We start from the raw sequence: 20,749 nt of genomic DNA, 5'->3' as shown, positions 1-20,749 counted from the left end.
CGCGGGACGGACCCCGCGCCCGCCGGGCTCCGCCGTCACCCCCGGGGACACCCTCGGAGCGCTCCTGGGGGGCTGGCACAGAGGCGTGTGGGGCTGGGGGCGGCGAGGGGTCGGAGTCGCTAAAGGAGGGATTATCCCACCCACAGCGAGGACACACGGGTGGCTCCAGGATGGGGGGGGGGTACAGCCCTATGAGAGCTCTTGCCACCGCAAAATGCTACCCTACGGGCATTTTGTCCCCTCTGCACCCACCGGCGTGGGTCCAATCCTGCCCCTCCCACTTGCCCCCCCGGCATGGCGGTGGCCCCCGGGCCTCTCACAACGGCTTCCACACTCCCATCATGGTTTTCACCTCTAACCGAACCTCCATTTACAAACCAGGGAGAGGGGACACTGCCAGCATCCCCCTGCCCCCGGCTCTGATGCCCCCGGTGGGTTGTGCTTTCCCTGAGCTTTGACCCGCCCGGATCCAGCCCCGGATCAGCCGACGCTTTTCCAAACACTTCCTTCCCGGGGCTGGCTGGCTCTGTCAGAGCTCACAGCTGTGCAAACAGCTTCATCACCACGGCTCCGGGCTGGCCCGGGCCCAGCTTGGACCCAGCACCGGCCAGCGGGGGTCTGGACCGGACCCGGAGCCAACACTGGGCTGTCCCCTGAGGATGGTGGGGGACAGAAATGGCAGCAGGTTGTGGCAGGTTGGAGCGTTCCCAGGGCTGATGTGAGGCTGGACTTTGTCCTGACACGTGGCCTGGTGCTGGAGGGCTCCCCCGGGGCACGTATGTCCTGCTCCCATGGAGCAGGTCCGCGGGGCACTGTCCTTGTCCCCTGCCTGGGGACAGGGGGTCTGGCTGTGCCTGGTGAGGTGCATCCCCCCGTCCTGCTGGGACCCTGCAGCTCAGTCCAGCTGCTCTGCTGGGGTGTCCCCATCACCCCTCAGCAGGGAGACTGGGGGAACACGTGGCCCCGAGGTGGGGGCTGAGCACCCTGACCCCACAGATCTCTGGTGTGACCTCACCTGCCCTCCCTCACCAAGGAGCTGCTGCAGGGGTGGAAGGGCAGCTTAGGTGGGTTCCCTTGCCCTCAAACCTGCTGCTGAGCTGGGACGGGTGATGGGAAAGTCCAGGTCTGAGCTGGGTTTGGGTCCTCTGCAGGGTCAGGCCAGCGTGGGCAATGTCACTTGACCTGCAGGTCCCCCCTCTAAGTCAGTCCTGGACCCCTGGGTGAAGTGTGTAGTGGCAGCAGTTCACCAGGCAGGTGGGCTTGCACACCCCAGGGCCTTTGCAAGGCATCCCTGGCACATCTTTGGCCCTTGGGGTGGGACTAATGCTGTCCTCCAGTACCAACAAAAGCTGTTGGGATATTCCTAAGCCTCTTCATCAGAGTGGAGTGATGAGATGAGGGGTCCCATGACCTTGTGTGCCTCAGAGTTACCCACAGAGCCATGGATGAGTCCAGTGGCATCAATTAGTGACTGTCAGTTGGTTCCCAGCAAGAGCACAGAGGGACACAAGTGCCCAAGGCTTGTGCTTTTGTGGGCACCCTGACACATCCAGGGGGTTTGGAATGATGTCCATCACACACATACCCCTGTGTCATGGACCATCAGCAGCCACAGTGGCTGTCCTGTGGGGTGAGGGGTGGGATGCAGACTGGAGGCTGCACTGAGCATCCCTGAACATGTCCAGCTCCTGCTCTGAGCACCCTCTTGTGCCTGAGACCTCAGAGAACCACAGGCATCCCAGCCTGGGTCCTGTTGCTCCCCTGCCTTGGCACCCACATCCATCCCCTGAGCTTATGGAGCAATCAGATCCCTTCAGTGTGTACTTTTCCAGCCCTCCCAGGTACCTCTTGTCTGGTTTTTCTCTCTTCTCTTCTCCCAGACAAGAGCACCACCCTGCCCCACAGATTCTGTGGGGTACCAGCCTGGTGGGATGCAGGGAGCCCCCATGGCAGGCAGAGGCAGAGGGGAGGTTTAGGCTGGGTATTGGGAGAAATTTCTTCACTGAAAGGGTGGTCAGGCCCTGTCCCAGCTGCCAGGGCAGTGGTGGAGTCCCCATCCCTGGGGGGATTTAACAGCTGTGTGGATGTGGCACTTGGGGACGTGGGTCAGTGGTGGCCTTGGCAGTGCTGGGGGAAGGGTTGGACTTGATGATCTCAGAGGGCTTTTCCAACCTTAATGATTCTGTGATCTTTCCATGGCTGAGGAGGTGACAGACAGCAGGACCAGGATGGCTGGTGGGGTTTCACACCCCAGCGCTGCCGTGGGTTGGGATGGCCCCACACTCACACCGTCAGAAAATGGAGCATTTTCCTTTCCCAGCATCCAAATGTGTCCAGAGACTGTCAGCCCTTGAACTGTCCAGTTCTTCCCTAAAGCCCAGCCCTCTGGTGTCCAGGGGCTGATGGATTTTGCCCACTAACACACATCACTCATCACCACAACACCCCCCGCATCACTGGGCTCCTGCCCGACTTCACAGTTTGTAAATCCCGGCGTTGCTGTGATTGATGGCACCCAGGGCTGCTGTCACTGAACCATCTGCCCTGGCCCCAACACCCACATGGCTCAGGACCAGGTAGAAAGGAGAGGCTGAGATGTAAATCAGAACAGCCCAGCTCAGAGCTGGATGCAGATCACACCAGCAGGACGGGCAGGCAGACGGGGGGAGCAGCTCACGGAGCTGATTCGTGACCTCTCACAGGGCTGGGAAGGGCTGCCCTCCCACCACAGAGCTGCCCATGTCCCACACAGCCCCCTAGGACAGGACATGTTCCCTGGCTGCGGCCTGTCACCCTGTCAAATGACGAGACATCCCTGCCACGCCGAGAACACCCCGTGGCCATGGTGCTCCCACATCAGCCCCAGCCTCTGTACCTGTGTCACCTGCACTCCATCCTACCCACACCCCCAGTGTGTGGTGCTCCTGCCCCTCCAGCACCCCCATTACATGATGCTCCCACCCCCCCAAGCTCAAATCTGTTCCCATTCCTCATGCACTCCCAATCCTTGGTGCTCCCACCCTTTCTGCATCCCCAGTACATGGTGCTCCCACCCCTCCTGCACCACCAGCCCTTGGTGCTCCATTCCCCCCCACCCCTGGTGTATGGACCTCAACCCCCCCTGTACCCCTGGTGCCCAGCCCTCCCACCCCTCCTGCACCCCCAGTGCTTGATGCTTCCTCCTTTCTCATCCTTGGTAGGAGGGATGGAGGATCCCTTGGGTGCTTCACCCCCTGCCCATCCTGCCCAAGAGAGGGGAGTCAAATAAGTCAAACCATTATTACTTTCTTGAACTGAGCCAAACCTGAGCTGAGCTTTGCCAGTTCCAGCTGGACCCAATTGCCACCTTCTCTCTTCCTGTGACTGGTGACTTCCCCTTCCCATGTCCAACACACCTGGAGAGCTCAGCTGTCACCCACACGTCCCCTGCTTGCCCTGTCACACCCCATCACCTCCCACACCCATTTCCCCTCCCTCACAGCCCTTCCCACAGCCAGGTGGGTTCCCCTTGCTGCTGCCTCCCTGCTCCCATGTCCTCAGCTCATCAGGAGCACCTTGGCACAGCTCGGCCCCGTGACTCAGCATCCCTCAGGGGACAGCACCCTCGTGACTCAGAGTCCTTCGTGGAACAGCACCTTCATGACTCAGTGTCCTCTGGTCCATGCCAGTACCTCAGGGAGTGACTGCCACATCCTGGGAAGCGCCAGGAACAGGCTGGGTGAGATCCAGGAGGTGGAATCTGGAGCCATTAAGTCCAGCTCAGTAATAAGGTGCAAACTTTCACTGGAGCAGGAATTAATGAGTGGATTAGAGGCCAGAGATAAGCAAGGGATTCCTTGTGCCTTGTAAAAGATGACTCAGTGCTTTTGTGGAGGCTGGTTGCTGTCCAAGAGGACACCGTGGTGATCCCGGGGCAGTCTGGACCTTACCTGTGGAGGACCATTGTGATGATCCTAAAGCACTGCTGGACGTTTGGTGAGGTCAAGCCACCCCACCTCACCCTGCTCGGGGACCGAGGTGGTATCTGGGTACCTGAATCTTCAAAAGCAGTTTGTAATTTCCTCCAGCTCCCAACTCTACGGATATTCAGGAAGGAGGATGGGCTGCTGTGCCCAATTGCCACTATTTATTTTGTCCTCAGGCTCTTGTAGTATTTCCTGGAGCCCAGTCCTTCCTTTCTCAAGGACATCCATGAATCCCAGCAGCTCACCATTGTTAGGAGGGGTGGGAGATCCCTCTGTTGCTTCATCTTTCCCAAATGAGGATGGGGGTGTGGTCTGTGGGGGAGTGGAGCCAAATAGGTCAAACCATTATTATTTTCTTAAACGGAGCTGAACCTGAGCTGAGCTTTGCCAATTCCAACTGGAACCAAATCACCAGACATGGACTGTGTAACACACCCAGGGAGAGCAAGCAGAGAAGTTAAATGAGTCCCTTTGAGTGAGAGCAACAGACTGAGAAGGTGACAGTGGGTTGTGTGACAGTGACCGTGGAGCGAGAGAATCCTAGAAGGGTTTGGGTTGGAAGGGACCTTAAAGATCATCTCATTCCACCCCCCTGAGTTCATCCATCCTAGAGCTCGATGACATGTTCTCTTGTGGCTGAAACAATGTCAACCAATCCCTCCTGGCTGTTGAGTCTTGCCCTCCCTTTGCCGGAGGATTCCAGCGTTGGAGGACTTTGCCTGGGGATTGCATCTTTGGATTTCCTGGCTGCAGCTGCTCATCTGAATGCTCTCCAGCCCATGTTGATCCAAATGACCTGGTTAGGCAGGCTAGTGGTGGGCCTATCCTAACTCACAGCTGGAAGAGGATGTGCAGTTAGTGTCTTGGAAAAGGAAAGGAGGGAGAGCAGCAAAGAGAAGACTAAGGGCTGGGAACTGCTACATCACAACTCCCGGGAAGCACGTGAGAGGGAGGATATCACAGGGCAGCTGCCTGGTCCTTCGGAAAGAGCTTTGAGGGAGTAAGTTCAGGGAAAGGCCAGGAATCTGGCAAAATGGAAATCTCAGCAATTATCTCAAGAGCGAGGAGGAGGAGCCCAGACAGCGGAAACAACTTTAAATCATTGGAGGCAGGGTAACACCAGAGCAGGGGCAGAGGCAGCACGACCCGCTGGAGATGGCTGAGAGATTTCGAGGGGTCTAAAGGGAAGGTGAAGGTGCTCCAGGTGGTCCCTGGTGGTCCTGGCAATCCATGGTGGTCCCTGGTGGTCCTGGCAATCCATGGTGGTCCCTGTGGTCCTGGGGAGGTGTGACCACGGCTGGCTCTGGGATGGCTGGTTGGTTACTTTCCTTTCCCACATTGAATGGGGGACTCAGGTGATGTCCCCCTCAGGGCTGAGCTCAGCCTAGGCTGGGCTGGAGGCAAAGGGCACTTGGATAAATCCCAGATTTCCAAAAGCCTGACGATGGGCTTTTGTCTTCAGGCACTTTGAACACTTTGAAATCTCATCTGTGGATTATCTCTGAGAACAAGTAAACTGGGAGCTCACGTGTGTGCAAAGGGTGGGTTCAGCTCAAGTTCATGGAAGAAAAATCCACCAGGGATTATCACAGCAAAAGGCTCAGCTCTGGCTCAGGAGGTCCATGAAAACTGCTGTAAGCTGGGAAAGTATTTGAGGATGTGTCAGCCTGTGTGGATGCTGTTCACCCCTGCTGGAGAGGATGGAGGGGCAGCCTTGGGGCAGTGCAGGGGAAGGCAGAGAACCTCCTACAGCACATGAAAAGGCAGATGGGAAAGGCACATCTCCAACTCTTTACTGTAGGAGGGTGTTTGATGCTGTTTCACAGGACCACGACTTGTCTGGGACTGTTATAACCTGTGTGCAGGTGAGGTTCCCAAAGAGCAATCCTCAACACTCTGCAGTTCCCAGACTCACAACCCTGTGAGAAGCCTTGAAGGACCAACTCAGAGTTCTAGGTAAGGTTGATATGTTGAAGAAACGATCTTTAAGAAAAAAAATCACCGCCCAACCCACCTCGTTGAGGGAGATGCTGTAAAAGGAAACTCTCAGGCCAGAAGGTGCAGACAGGCCGACCATGCTGGAGAGGACAGGGCTGGAGGAGCCCCACGGGGATGGAAAAGCAGGGTCAGGAGGAACGTGCTCTGATCCCTCAGCAAAGGAAGGATTTGGTAGAAGAAGGTTTTAGGGGTCAAGGTGTCAGTGAAGTACCAGTGTCAGAGAAGACTTCTGTGATGGGACGAGGGGGAATGGCTTCCTACTGACACAGGGCAGGATTAGATGGGATATTGGGAAGGAATTGTTGGCTGTGAGGGTGGGGAGGCCCTGGCACAGGTTACCCAGAGAAGCTGTGGCTGCCTCATCCCTGGAAGTGTCCAAGGCCAGGTTGGAGCAACCTGGGATAGTGGGAGGTGTGCCTGCCCATCTGTTGCAGTGAGATGAGTTCTAAGGTCCCTTCCAACCCCAACCATTCCATGATTCTATGCTTCTAAGCCACCCAGTTCATGCTAGCCACTCTCCACCAGTTCCTGAAGCCTTGGCCATACGTGGGGTCCTCACTGTGTCCCACCACCCCCTGCTCAGGCAGGTCCCCACACAGCCCTGGGGGCTTGCACAGCACAGCACCGCTCACAGAACCCCAGAACGCTCCAGGCAGTGCCAGAGCCTCTGTGGTCCTTGGCCCCTGGTTCCTCAGCCACCTCGCCAGGTATGTAACTATCCCAGCTATTTCCTGCTGTACTGCAAAAAAAAAAAATTAAAAAATTAAATAATCCAACCTTTGGCCCTGCTTGATATAAATCCAGGCTGCAGCTGCCCAGCCCCCCTGGCTGGACAGGCAGCATTGCAGACAGATTGCGTGTGGTGGCAGCACAGCCAGAGCCCCGTGCCCTGCTTGTTCCCTTTGGCAAGGGGAGCAGGAGGGGCTGCCACGGTCGTGGCCTGGATCCAGCTCCCAGCACAGCTGGAGCGATTTATGGGCTGTGTTCCTGCCCCTGACAGGCACATCCTGGGATGCTGTGCTTGCTCCTGCACCGCCTGGGGACGGGGACCACGCTGGCAGTGTCCTGTGGGGCTGCCCTGTCCCCTGGCAGAGCATGTGGGCAGAGAGGGGCAGCTCCCACCAGTGCTGCCTGTGGAGTCAGGGGTGAGGAGAGACCCCCCCAGAGTCACTTCCCAGGGACTAGTTTATGTTTTCTGTCCCGTAATGAGAGTGCTGGGGGTCCAAGGGGATTACACCCCTTAATCCCAAACTGGCAGCCCCCTTGCTGCCCTGTTCCAAATCTGGTGTGAGGGCACTGCCCAGCCCAGAACCCCCCAAGGGATGTGCAGGGGACTGTCCCTGTGGGAGGGGGTGACAGGCTGTGCAAGGCTGGGCACTGCTGGGGAGCTTTGCCGTGTGTGGGTGCTGAGCTGGGATGTGGGGCTGCTGGACTTGGCCACAGGGCCCTAAATGGTGTCCTAAGATCCTGAATCCCCCCATGCTGTGCAGCCCTGGCAAATCTCTCAGGCCAAGGTCAGTGAGGGGATTTGCCACCCCTGGGCTGTCCCTGGTTGCCCTCTGGGCCCGTGGCTGGTGTCGGTGGGAATGGACACGGCAGTGGGGGAAGTTCTGGAGACCTGTGGCCACAGGGATTGCTGCTCTTCTGGCCTCTCTGATGGGGCTTTGGGTGGGAGCAGCTGGTTTCCCCACACCCTGCCAGACATCCAGCGGGAAGGCCGAGACGGGGGAGCTCAGGGCTGTGTCTCTGGGTGTTGAGGGCTGGGATCAGGGTGTGGGAGAGGGGGTTTCCTTCATGTTCCTCCAGCTCCCACCCTGCCAGCCCTCAGCTGCTCACCCCTCTTGATGCCTGCTGACAGGGGGCTCAGTGTCCTGTCCCCACCGTGGCTTTGGCTCTCGGCCTCCTGCTCGTGCAGGGATTTTTAAACTTATGGACTGCACCCCAAAGAGGGAATTGCCTCAGGTCCTGTCCCACAGCCACAGCTGAGAAGCACCAGAGATGTGTCTTTCCATGGACTCCATGACTGCAATAAAGTCCCAGCCACTGATTAAATCAGCAGTTCCTGGGACACCCTGTGAGCATGTGGGATCTCAATCCCCTCTTTCCTCAGCCTATGGGGGCACAGCCCCCAGTGTGGGGTGGGATGCTCCCCCAGGCTGGCAGTGCTCCACAGAGGTTGGGTACCATAGGGATTCCCACAAAAGCATCCCTGAGTGCCCCCAGCCCCATCCAGCTGTGGGCACGACCCCTGCCCTTGGCTCCTGCCATGGACCAGCTCTCTGGGGCTGTGCCCAGCAGGCAGGAGCGGGTGCCTGGGGCAGGTCTCTTGTTATTTTTTCTGCTCTTTTCTCTGTCTTTTGTCATTTCTTCTGCTCTTTTTCCCCAGCAGAGCAAGCAAGCCACGGTTTAGGATTCCAATTTTGCCCTAATTGTGCTGTTATCTCTCCCCCAGGGTCTGGTTTTTCTCATGCTCGGGGTCGCTGTCTGCCGTGAGGGAATGGATGTTTCCTTTAAGGCTGTTCCAAAGCTTTCCCTGCCTCTGCCCTCTTCCACTTCCCCTGCTGCCCTCACTGACCTCTGCACTGCCCTTGGCCCTGAGCCCCAAACCCCTGCAGGGCAAAGGCTCCAGGGAAGCACAGCCCCTGCAATCCTGAACCTCAGAGGCTCCCAGGAAGCACAGCCCTTGCTCCCACCCATCCCTTCACCAGAGCACACGCTTGCTTTGACCAGGAGACTGTCCAGGGTGGCAGAGCAGGACCATGGGGGTGAGGAGGAGGAGGGGACCAGTAGGGAAGAGGCACTGGGAGCTGCACTGTTCCATGCCCCACATGGTCTGGTAGCCTTGGCTTGCTGGGCTGCAGCAGGTGGTCGTTTGCAACACAGGGAATTGGCTGACTTTTCCCTGATGGAATTTTCCTCCCCCTGTGAGAACCACCAAACACTGGAAAAGGGTGGTTGGTGGGACGTCGCTCTTGGAGATGTTCAGAACTTGACTGGACATGGCCCCAGGCAACATCATCACCTCAGACCTACTGTGCTGGGGCAGTGGGACTGGGCCAAGCACCTCCACGAGCCCCCTCCCACCTCAGGGACTCTGGAATTGTCTGATTCCCCACAGGTGACAGTCGTGCCTGAGGGGCTGAAGGCTCTGAGAGGTGCCAGCACTGGGGGCTGTCACAGGAGGTCCAGATCATGAAGGAGGTTTGCAGAAAAGGCAAAGGGAGCAGATGCAGGACGGGGACCCCAAGCCCTGGGTTGTCCATCCCAGGCTGCAGCTAAAGCTGTTTGTCCAGCACACCTGCCTGGGACGTGACCCCCCCTCCCAGCTCTGGCACCTGACCCTGATCCAGGATGGTCCTGCCCCACCAGCTTTGCTCTGCCCATGGAGCTGCACATCCTCTCCCAGGCACCAGAGCAGGTTCTTTTGGGGTCCCCCCAGACACGCTGACCCCGGGCACGAGCCGGTGCCCCGGGGATGATCCCACTGCCCCATCAGTGGGAAGACTCTTCTTTCCTCACTGTCCTCTCCGGCTCTCAGGGTCAGACCCTTCACAGGATGTTCCCCATGGACCAGCCACGGGATCCCAGGGTTCAAGGGCTTCCCTTTGCCACTCTCACATCTCTCTGTGCAACAGCAGCCCAGCCCCTCTGGACCTGGTGTCCCCAGGGCTCAGGAACAGCCCCTGGACCTCTCCTAGGGTGGCTGGTGGCCACACAAACCAGGACACATCCCTGTGTCCCCGGCAGTTCCCAGGCATTGCTGGGCCAGAGCTGGTGTGACACTGCTCAGGACACTGGGATGCGTGTGGGTGCTAATCTTTGGGGCCATCAGAACAGGCACCAAACCAAAATCCAGCTCTAATTGGCCTCTTCCAGTAATTCTTCCTGACAAAACAATTAAGTTTCTCAGGCAAGAGATGTTCTCTGCGAACGGGCTGTGCCAGATGCTTTTGCTTTTTTTATCTGTGGTATTTAAGGACCTTTTCCTAATAGTCACTCATTATTTTATGAGGCACAGACCGGTTCTGCCTGCCCTTTGGAAGCTCAGTATCACCCTCGTGTTCATTTGTTGTCTCAGGGCTTCCCTAACTCTATGTCAGGTTTTTTTTTTGTTTTGTTTTGTTTTGTTTTTTTTCCCTTTCTTTCTTTCTTTCTTTCTTTCTTTTTTTTTTTTTTAAATGATTTTAAATAAACATTCTCGATTTGTAAAGGGCTGGGCCCTGCGAGACAGGGCAGGGAACGGGATGGGCTCCAGCCCTCCCAAGCTTGTGTGTTCTGCAGCACGACTGAGGTCAAAGCTGGAAAAACTTGCAAGGCCGGATCGCAGGGAAGGCCCCCGGCCAGACGTGTGGAAAACATGAGCTGGGGGTGGCTGCACTCGCTGTGCACGGACTGGCACTGCCCACAGGGCTCTCTCCATCCTTGCCCACATCTGGAAATCACAAGGTGGCAGCACTGCCAAGGGGCCCCGCAGTCCCTTGTCTCCTCACCTGGGGGTTTTGTGACTCCACCTTCCTGCCATCCACTTTTAGTGGCTTCAATCCTCCTCTGGGGCAGCTCATCCTCTGCTTTCCCAGCCTGGGGCCCGCTGAGGCTGCACTGGATGTGCTGGAATCTTGCTGGGCTGCTCATCGAGTGCTGCCCACACCTGCCCTTCCCAGGGCTCTCTTCCCAGAGGTGTTTTCCCCCATCCCCAAACCCCCCTCTGTGTACCAGTCACAGCACTGCTGTTCCTGCTCCTGGGAAAGGGAGGGTGCAGCTTTGGGGAATGGCACCCCAGGGGGGTTCAGAACTGGGAATGGCACCCCAGGGGTGTTCAGAACTGGAAATGGCACCCCAGGGGGGTTCAGAACTGGGAATGGCACCCCAGGGGTGTTTAGAACTGGGAATGGCACTCCAGGGGTGTTTAGAACTGGGAACGACACCCCAGGGAGGGATGCAAAGGAATGCAGCTCCTGGAAGAGCTGTGTTAGCAGGGCAAGAGAGCACCTGGATGGGGTGTGGTGTAGGGTGAGACCAGCCGTGTTTTGGGGTGACTCTGTGCAGTCTGTGGGGTGTCTGGGCTCAGCACTGGGTATGTCCTGGTCCACAGTCTCTGACATCTCCCCCAGTAACTGCAGCACTGCTGCCTGCTCTTACAGAGGAGCTGGGCTGGGCTGGGTGATGTTTGACTCGTAGTGTCCCAAGTGTCACCTTGCCTGGCCTTGCTGGAGCCAGGAGGGGTGTTTGGGGGTGCTGTGGAGGGGATGGAGGGGCTCTGTGGCCTGGGAGGATGTCACAGGAGGGCACAAGGTGTGCAAGGTGTGGACTTGACATAAGCAGCTCCAATGCAGATCCCAGCCCTCCTTTGCCACCAATGCACCCCCATGGAGAGGGGGAACAGCTCCAGGGAAGGGGTGATGGGTCCCTCCTCCATGTCCATCACTCTCAGCCTGAGGACTGTGCTGCAGGGAAAGAAAACCCAAATGTCCGTGGCTGTGGCAGGTGCTCCTGTGGCTCGGTGTGACCTTTCCCAGTGGGCTCCATCCCAGGGATTCAGTCACTCCATAAATCTCCCTTCCTCAGCAGAGCAGGCCATGGAGAGGCAGCCCTGACTCAGGGCTGGGAGTGTCCGTGTGCTGTGCTATCTCAGCGGAGGAGCCGTGTGTGGGGATGCCAGCATTTCCAGGCGGGAGACAATCGGGCTTTATTTCCCTGCCACAGAGGGAAAATAATAAACATTCCTCGGGTTTGTTTTCAGGCTGCTTTGTGGAATAAATCTCAGAGTGTTGTTGTCTCCCTGGGCTCCCCTGTCCCGCAGAACTGCCTGTTCTCACTCCGTGAGTCACCGACGCCTGCACTGACGGCACCTCCGAACCCCGCGTGGGGATCCAGGGATGGTCCATGTTGGATGTGCCATGGAGCAGGGCTGCTTCACAGCCACGGGGAGCTCAGGTTGGCACCAGTGTCTGTCAGGATCCACGAGCCCCCTGGACATCTCTGCTGCCAGCAGCAGCCTGGACAGCCCCCGTCACCTTGTCCTCTGGGCCTGGGTCTTCCTTCCAGGGTCCTGATTCTGGCAGTGTCTTCCAGGAGAAGGCTCTGTCCCATGGGAAAAGGGCTCTGTGGGAGGAGACCAGCATTCTTCTGGAGCCAGTGGCCATTCCCCTCCGACTGGGTGGAGAGGAGATCCAAGGGGTGTTGTGGCCTCTGTCCTTCCACCAGTGGGAACATCCGTCAGCAGCACCCATTTTGGTGTGGTGGGATCTGACCCCCTCTCGTGTGGTGCAGAAAGCTTGGCCTGATGTAGACCCTCATGGTGGAGGTGTGGCTCCACGGGGGGAGGAGGTGAACACGGGGGGAGGATCTGGCTGATCCCCTTGGAGGCTTCCCATTGCCACAGGAGGTGTGTTGAGAGGGAATGGTGCAGGCAACGTGCTCGAAGCCAGGTTCACCCCACTGCTGAGGGACCAGTAACCTGGGGTGGGAACAGCTGGCAGTGCTGGGTGGGCACCTCCCGGAGCAGCAGATCCTGGTGTGACCAACAAACAAGGATGACCCACATCATCTCCAGTGCCCAGCAAAGTGTGCCCAGTGGAGACCTCGCAAACGTGGCACCCAAGCCTTGCCAACTTTCCTCCTGGAAATGATCCCATCGACCAGGAGACTGAGGAGGTCCCGGGAGCTTGGTGTGGACCGTACGTGTGAGTTCAGGGAGCCTGATGGGCAGAGAGTCGACCCCAGGTGTGCTGCTGCTGGGTGGTGCCCGTTGTGAGTGACCTGTGCTGATGACCTGAGCCCCTTGGCACAGGTTTGGTGCCAGAGCACATCCCACGAGGCAGGACGGGGTGCAGGAGTGTCCAGGAGGTTGGGGCGTGCGCGTGGCTGGAGGGCCGAGCTCGGCCCCAGCATCGCTGCACGCGTGGCCCAAAAATAGATGGCTTTGGAAACACGAAGCCTCCTCCTGGTGTTGCCCAACCCTCGTTACAAATATAGTGGCAGGAGACACAGTGAAACCACGGCCAGGAGCAGCTTGAGTTTCGGCAAACAAACCAAGGGAAGGAAGGTGGCTGGGAGGGACTTGGTCCCCAGGGCTGCCAAAAATGTGGCAGAAGGACTCCACGAGCTAAAAACACCCCAGCCCCAAAGGTAAAGTATTTAACTGCCTCACAGGGATGGAAGATGGGATGAGGAATGAATGAAATGCAGCTGCCAGGAGGGGTTGTTCAAGCTCTGGAAGAGCTGATAAAGAGCCTGGATGAGCACTGTGACCCCGAGCATGCAGCGGTTGCAGGGAGATGCTCTGGCTCAGCCCAGGGGCAGGAGAGGAGCAGACACATCCTGATGGCCTTGGCATCCACACCCTGTCCTGCAGGCAGCTCAGCTCCTCCAATTAGAGGTAGGGTCCTTCAGGGGAACCGTGATTGCAGTTTACAGGAAAGGCTTGAGGAGGGAAACTCACTCCCTGGAGATGCCTGGTAGAGGCTTAAGGGGTGTCTTGTGCAGTCAGAAACACAACTGCTCGAGAGTTTCTAAAAATCACAGACAAGAGCTGGTCACTACAGATCTGGACGCTGCCAGGGGAAGGAGTAAGTGGGCTCTGCTGATGACAGGAGACTTGCTGGGCTGGGGGTGGGGGATCTGCAGGCCCCCAGAGCAGCGTGGCTGTGCTGGCCCTGGCCATCAATGAACGGAGTGTTTATTTGGACATCTGAAAGGTCAATTTGTTAAAATGCAAAACAATCGTTGGCGTGACCGGCTGGGACTGTAAATTTAGAGTGGGAGGTGTTAGCAAAACCTGGGACTCGTTCAAGGACGTCTCAACAGTGCCCCAAAAGCCATGATTTCATAGCCTGAAATAATTCTTCCAGGGAAGAAGCTGTCAGAGGCGGTTTGGACGTGTGAGTGTGGTGATGTGCAGCTGCAGGGGGAGGACCAGGCTGCCCTGTGTGGTGCAGCAGGTGGGAAGCAGGCGGGAGCCTGGTCGGCATGTGGGAAGGAGGGGAGGAAGCTGAACGAAGGCCAAAGGGGTTACTCTGTTTTGCTGCCTTGGAGAGGGCAGCGTGCCTTCCCCTCTTCCTCATCCTGCTGCTTCAGCCATGCATGTTGGAGGTGTGACTCATGCTGGGCAGGCAGAGTCAGACGATGGGAAGGCTGGTGGTGTGGAGCAGTGTGGCCATTGGGTGAGGAAAGAGGCCTTGGTGGCATCTCCTGGGACAGTGGGATGTTGGTGGCTGGTGAAGACCTCAGAAAGGGTCTGCCCTGAGACCCAGCAGAGCATCCAGGCTCCTGGCTGGGCTGGTCCACCCACCTGGGAAGGGCTCTGGCAGGTTGGCTGTGGACAGACACAGGATAAGGTTGTAGGTGTGGTGATGGAATACCCATGGCTGGCAATTCCAGCACAGCCCATCTGGCCCATGGGATTCTCCCAGTTGTCCTGACATCTCTTGTGCAGGACATGCAGGAGATATCTCCTCTCACTTGGGGAAAGATTCCAGCTGAGAGCCTGGGATGTGTCAAACCGGGGGTCCAACCCGGAGAAGGCGGAGCACCCCAGGGAGGAGGGGGAACAGGGCAGAACTGCTGGTGCAGAAGGGGAAGCCAAAGAAATCAGCGAGCTGTCCCTGGCTGAGGGCAGTGAGAAGCCTTTGAAAATACACATTTAGGACGACCAAGTCAAGCCAGCCCCAAATCCCAGCTCTGCGTAAAACAAATGGAGCCTAATTGTAACAAGGAAAAACCATAAGTATTCCAGAGAGGACCCCACCCTGGGCTTGGGTCAAAGCAGAGAGGCACGTTCAGTCTTGGGGGGGTAAAGCAATTAACATCTGTAATAGGGGAGGCCCTGTAACCACAGACCAACAGGGCTGGTTCACTTACACCCTGGAGCCCGGAATGAGCTGCTGGAAGAGCCCCTGAGATGCTGACACTGACGTTGAATGAGACTTGGAAAGACAGGACAATGCTGAGGGCTTGGAGACCTGCCAGGAGCCAGGGATGGTGGAGGGAGGGGGATGTACAACCAGCCGTGGTTGTCCAGTGGTCATGGACCCCGGTCCCAGGGGCTGGGAATGAACTGCAGGATGTGGGGCGTGGTTTATCCCACTCCCTCAGAGGGGCCTGGGGGTGACATCACCATTTTTATAGGTACTTGCACATAAAGATGTTTCCTGGAGGGGGATGCTTTTGGGAGTGTTGACAAATGCCTGCTACAGTCCACTGGTTAGAAACCTAATTTAGACAAATGCAGCCTTGAAATGAGCTACAGTTTCCCACTCCTCCAGGGTCACCAGGCACTGGAGGAGATTTTGGATGCTGGGAGGATTCACCATTACCTGGAGCTCTAGCACTGCCACAAAATATCTTCCTTGAGCCAGGCTCCAGGCCAGCTTGTAGGAGAAATTCTCCGGGTAACCTTTGCTGACCAGGATCAAATCATGGTGTTTTTCCCATTCCTTCATGGCCCTTGTGGGGAACAAGCTGGTGTGTGCACCATTCCCTCACCATTAACCCCTGTCCACATCTACACGTCTGTTAAATCCCTCCAGGGATGGGGACTCCACCACCTCCCTGGGCAGCTGTGCCAGGGCCTGACCACCCTTTCTGTGATGAAATTTTCCCCAATATCCAACCTAAACCTCCTCTGAAGCAACTTGAGGCTGCTTTTTCTCATCCTGTCCCTTGTTCCCTGGGAGCAGAGCCTGACACTCCCCTGTCTCCACCCTCCTGTCAGGGCTTTACCTTTTCTTAGGGGACACCTCAGAAAGCTTGCAGGAAAACTGGGCCCAGGTCCATGTCCAACAAAAGAGCTGGTCAGAGCACAGGAAACCCACAGACTACCATAAAACCAGGACGGTGGTGGACATGGGACATGATACAGGAGACGGACAAGACAGTGCAGAGGAACAGAGGACATCATGGGATAGAAATATCAGCCACCAAAGGTGACAATACCAACAAGCAGCAGGGGATGCTGGGACACAAGGGTGGCACTGACACCGCCTGTGTGTCTGCACAAGGAGGTCAGTTGGGCTGAGAAATGTCTGCCTGGAGTCACCCAGGAGATGGCACAGGTAGGATCAGGGTCTTTTCCGAGAACACCCATGGATACAGTCGGATATTTGCTGCCATGCTGATCATCTGCCTGGGGGCATCCTTGCTGTCCCACCCCTGCCTGCTGCATCCTGCTCTGCTCCATCCTCCTCAAAAAACAAGGGACGATTTGCTGATTCTGTACATCTCCGGGGCACATTCCACCTCCACCTTGAGAGTGCCCCTTCCTCCAGGAGCTCTGGGAGAGGGGAGGGCTCTGGCCAGTCTCTAAAAGGCCGTGTCAATGCCAGAATAACGCTGGGCACGTTGCCTGGTGCCATTTGCACAGCCCGTGCTTTGGCCGGTCCCCAGAGCCGCCCAGCGCTTTGTTTCCGTGGCTCTGGTTCAACGGGCGGGAGGGAGCGACGAAAATAGAGGCTGAGAGAAGCAGCAGATGAGAAACCACGTCCTGCAGGGGAGGGGAAGTGGTCAGAGCAGCACACCTGAGCCCCAGAGGATGCTGCTGTGGGAAGCTCACAGCGCTGGATCGTGGGTTGGCACCAAACTGCCCCATCAGTGGGGTGATGGACCTATTCCCAGTGTCCCCTAGGGGTGGCACCAGAGGAGTCTTAACTGCCAGGGGATGGTGCTGGCTGGTTTGAAGCTCTGCTCAGCTCCTGGGAAGATGTCCTGGCGGCACAGGAAGGGACTGTGACGCTTTGTAGACTTCCAAAGTAGGCGATAGTCCCAGGGGACATGTTCTGGGGAAGGTGCTGGGATGGTGCTGATATCTGTGTCCGTGTTCTTGGATGAGCAGGCTGTGCTCAGCCTGGGGTGGCACCTGGGGTGGTCTCAGTGACCACCCTGCTGAGATGTCCCCCCAGAGGCCCCCAGGGCTGGGATCAGGTGGCTGCACCTCTGGGTTCCCTGCCCAGCCGGCGGCTCTGGGCTCTGTCCCCTCCAGCTCCCCGGGGAGTCGGCTCCACAGCTCCCATCCAGCCCCTTCCAGCCCCGGGAGAGGTGTCCACTGCCCACTCTATCTCACTGTCTGGGAATTTCTCCTGAGACTTTGCCTGCATTTTGCTGTCCTTATTTGCACCTCTTCAGGCTCATTTATACCCTTCCATCGTCTCCTCCACTCCTTGGTGCATCCCCTTCCTTCTGTCAGATGTGCTCGAGGGCCCTCTGGCTCCTGGACCTCTTTTGGTGGCCCTGGGGCCATCGTCCAGCACTACTGAGAAGAGCCATCCACCAGCTGACCCCTCTCCCTGCTGACCCCCATCTCCAGGGCTGGTCTCTGACCCCACCTCCGCCCCCAGCCTGTTCCCCTCTGCCCTGCTCCAAGCTAGCCGCTGTGTCCCCCACCCTGTGGGCTTGTCCCTGGTCTGTCCCCAACCTCAGCCCCTGGTTTTGAGGCTGTTTTTTGCTTTTCATCTTTTTCTGAGCCAAGGCTGGAGCCATCTGAGTACCTGCACCTCCGGACTAGGTACAGCCTGCACGTGTTTGCCTGTTTCTCATCCCTCCCTGCAACTCTGGGGTAACGCAGCACATCTGGATCCCTTGCATCCAACCCCCATCTGATGTGCCACATCTGGATTCCTTGCATACAATCCCTGTCTAACAGGCTGTGTCTGGCTTCCCAGCATGTGATTCCTAGATAACAAGTCACTCCTGGATTTCCTACATGTGATTCTTGGATAACATGGCATATCTGGATTCCTTACATTCAATTCCTGGACAATATGGCACATATACTCCCTGGCCAAGGCTGGGGCTGGAACAGGACTTTCTCTTTACAGTTTAAAGGATTTTTTTTTTTTTTTTTCTGGAGAAAATGAAGCTTTGACCTGAATTCCTGGCTGCCTCACAAAATCTCTCTTCTACCTCGGCTTTGGCTGCTCTTGGCTGGGAGCCTGGCTTGAAAACAAAGATCCTATCTCCCCCCACCCCCTGGGCTTTGGGGCTGCTGGCGGTGGACACACCGCCCCTCGCCAATCAGTGCTTACAATAATATTTTTCTCTAGGATTGGGCTTGGAATAACTTTGTTTTGACATAATCTGAACTAATGTCTCCCCGGCAATGACAGTAAACACTCGACAATAAGTCGCAGCGCAGCCCCGAAGCTCTGCAGAAGGGGCTCCAGCAGCCAGACACGAGGGAGAGGGGACAGGACACAGCCACGGGGAAGGACCTGGTGATGACAGGGTGGACCACAGCCCCAGAGTTCCACTTTTCACCCTTTCCCCCCCCAGCCAAATTCCTCACTTGCTCTGCAGAGGGTGATGGAAAATGCAGCCCGGGGCTGTTGCTAATCAGCTCCTCGGGCACGGGGAGTTATTGTGTCTGTGGTGGTGGCAGCTCCAATTTAAACACTGTCATTGCACTATTAATGGTCCTGGCGCTGCCTGACTCGAGAGCTCAGCCTGGGACCCAGGAGCAGGAATGTTTGTGGAGCCCAGAAAGAGCCCTTGAGCTCCAGTTCGTGTCCTGTGCTGGTGTGCCCAGGGTACCCCATCAAGGTAGGATTCCTCCCCATTCCATCCTGGGAGGTCTCACCTTCATGAGGTCAAATAGCACCCAAGGAAACAGCTTTGCAGCCACACAGCACCCCCTGGGACCAGCTCCCTGCTGGCCACATGATCCAGCATCAGATGGATGCAGTGGGAGGACAGGGGGCAGGATCTGGGTTCTGTGTGGAGCAGATGAGGGCACGAGTGCCTGAGAGGTCCCTGGAGAGAGGACACCTGGATGAGAAGTGCTAGGATTGGGTTCCTTTTGAGGATCCTCCTCCTGTACCACATTAGTCAGACCCCGAGGGCCCTGGGACTCCTTTTGAGTGTCACCTGCTCTCCAGGCATGCACTGAGCAGTAGCTGGGCCTGGGCATGGACCTGGAATTGGGCATGGACCTGGGCATAGATCCGGGCCTGGCCTGGACCTGGGGTTGCACGCAGAGCAGTGGAGAGATGCCCACGTGCCTCTGAGCTCTCCACATGCCCCAGAGCTTCTCGTGCTGGTCCCCTCCTGTTTCTTTTCCCCCACTGTGCTGCCTGTGATCCAGTCAGCCATGGGATCTCTGATCTCAAACTGACAGTTTTCAGGCACTTTGGGATTTGTTTTATGAGCCAGCAAAGTCTGCCCAAAGGCTGAAGCCACAAGAAGGGTCTGTCTCCCACCCTTACCTGGAGAGCTCTGTTTCCCTGCAGCCTCCCATCCATCCCACCTGCCTCTCCTTGCTGGATCACACACAGGATGAAAACCGGTCCTGAGAACAAGCAGCTTCCAGCTGGTTCAGTCCTGCACCTGGAGACCAAGGGAATCATCCTCCCTCATCCCTCTTTCAGACATCCCTCACCGTGGGCCTGATCCTCACAGCAGTGAAGAGCAGCTCTGAGCCTCAGAGCAGTGCAGTGACTTATCCCCAGGGACAAGGTGACACCCAGAGACCTATCCCTGCCTCAGCAGGGCTTGGGCTCTGTGGAAAGGCAGAGCTGCAGTGGGAGGTCCACCAGGGCAAGCAGGACTTCAGGCTGCCAGGGATGAGTTTCCTGGAAATCTGCAGCCCCATCCCTGCTTATTCCCGGGGACCACGGGGGTTTCCACAGCACAGGAACTGAGTGTCATCCCCCCCTGAGCACTCAGCACTGCAGTGTGGAGTTTGAAGAGCAGTTCTGAACATCTCCTGAGGGATGTGAACTGGTCTCAGCATCCTCCTCCATTGGGCTTCTCGAGTAGAGCGAGAGCTGCAGCTCCTCTGCTTATTCTGGAAGACCACATGTTGCCCTCGTTTTTTGATGGATAAAACCAAGTGCTTTGTATTGAGGCAGGGAAAAGGAGCTGTGGAACAGTATTTGGAAGGCTGCTGAATGGCAATGGAGTGAGCCTTGGAAGAGTGGAAGATGGATGGATGTGCCTGACGTGACTGGTGCCAAGGACAGTAAAGAAAGTGGGGGTTTCACGCAGAGAGAGCAAAGAATTCCTTAGAGAGGATGCAGAAGGGACAAGAGGCACATTTAATAACTGCAGAACCATTACCTGCTCCAAGTGGTCCGGGCAGAGGTTGGGGAGTTATGGAGCAATGTCCATGCTTGGCAGAAAGGAGCTCTTCACTGGTGATCCCCATCCCTGGAAGTGTCCAAGACCAGGTTGGACAGAGCTTGGAGCGACCTGGGGTAGTGGAAGGTGTCCCTGCACATGGCAGGGGAGTGGAGTAAGATGGTCTTTGTGGTCCCTTCCAACCAGAACCATTCCATGATTCTGTGAAGCTGCACCATGTGGCCTGTCTGAGTGCAAATTCCAGGGAGGAGGAACAGGGGGGACAGCCAGTGACAGTCTGGCCAAAGAGCTGAGGTCCCTCTCCTCCAGGGAATGGTGGACTCCCGGAAAAGCCTCGGACCTGTCTGGGTGGCCTTATTCATCCCTGTCTCCTTTTCTTCCCCCTTTGTCATGTTCTAGGAATCCTTTCATCCGCGTGTTTGTTTTTCTTTCCCTCTCCTTGCAGATGCTCAGTAATTCTTTGAACGTATCAGGCGGGTTTGTGTATCCCTCTTCTGTGCGTTCCCCCCAGAGGAAAACAGGCACCTCTGGAGCAAGTTGCACACTGGCCTGAGGTCATGTCTAAGGCAGCCTGGCAAAGTCCTGCTGGAACGCTTACCCTGAGCACAGGGCAGGCAGGGAGCTCCAGGGGAGGGTGATGCTGCATGTGGGAGCAGTTTCCAAAGTGAGGAGGCATGGTGGGAATAAACATTGAAAGGACAAGGCGGCAGTGGCTGGGC

Source organism: Manacus candei, unplaced genomic scaffold (assembly GCF_025592945.1).
Source record: "Manacus candei isolate 608988 ecotype Guabito, Panama unplaced genomic scaffold, ASM2559294v1 h1tg000076l, whole genome shotgun sequence".
NCBI lineage: Eukaryota > Metazoa > Chordata > Aves > Passeriformes > Pipridae > Manacus > Manacus candei.
This window is presented reverse-complemented; position numbering follows the sequence as displayed.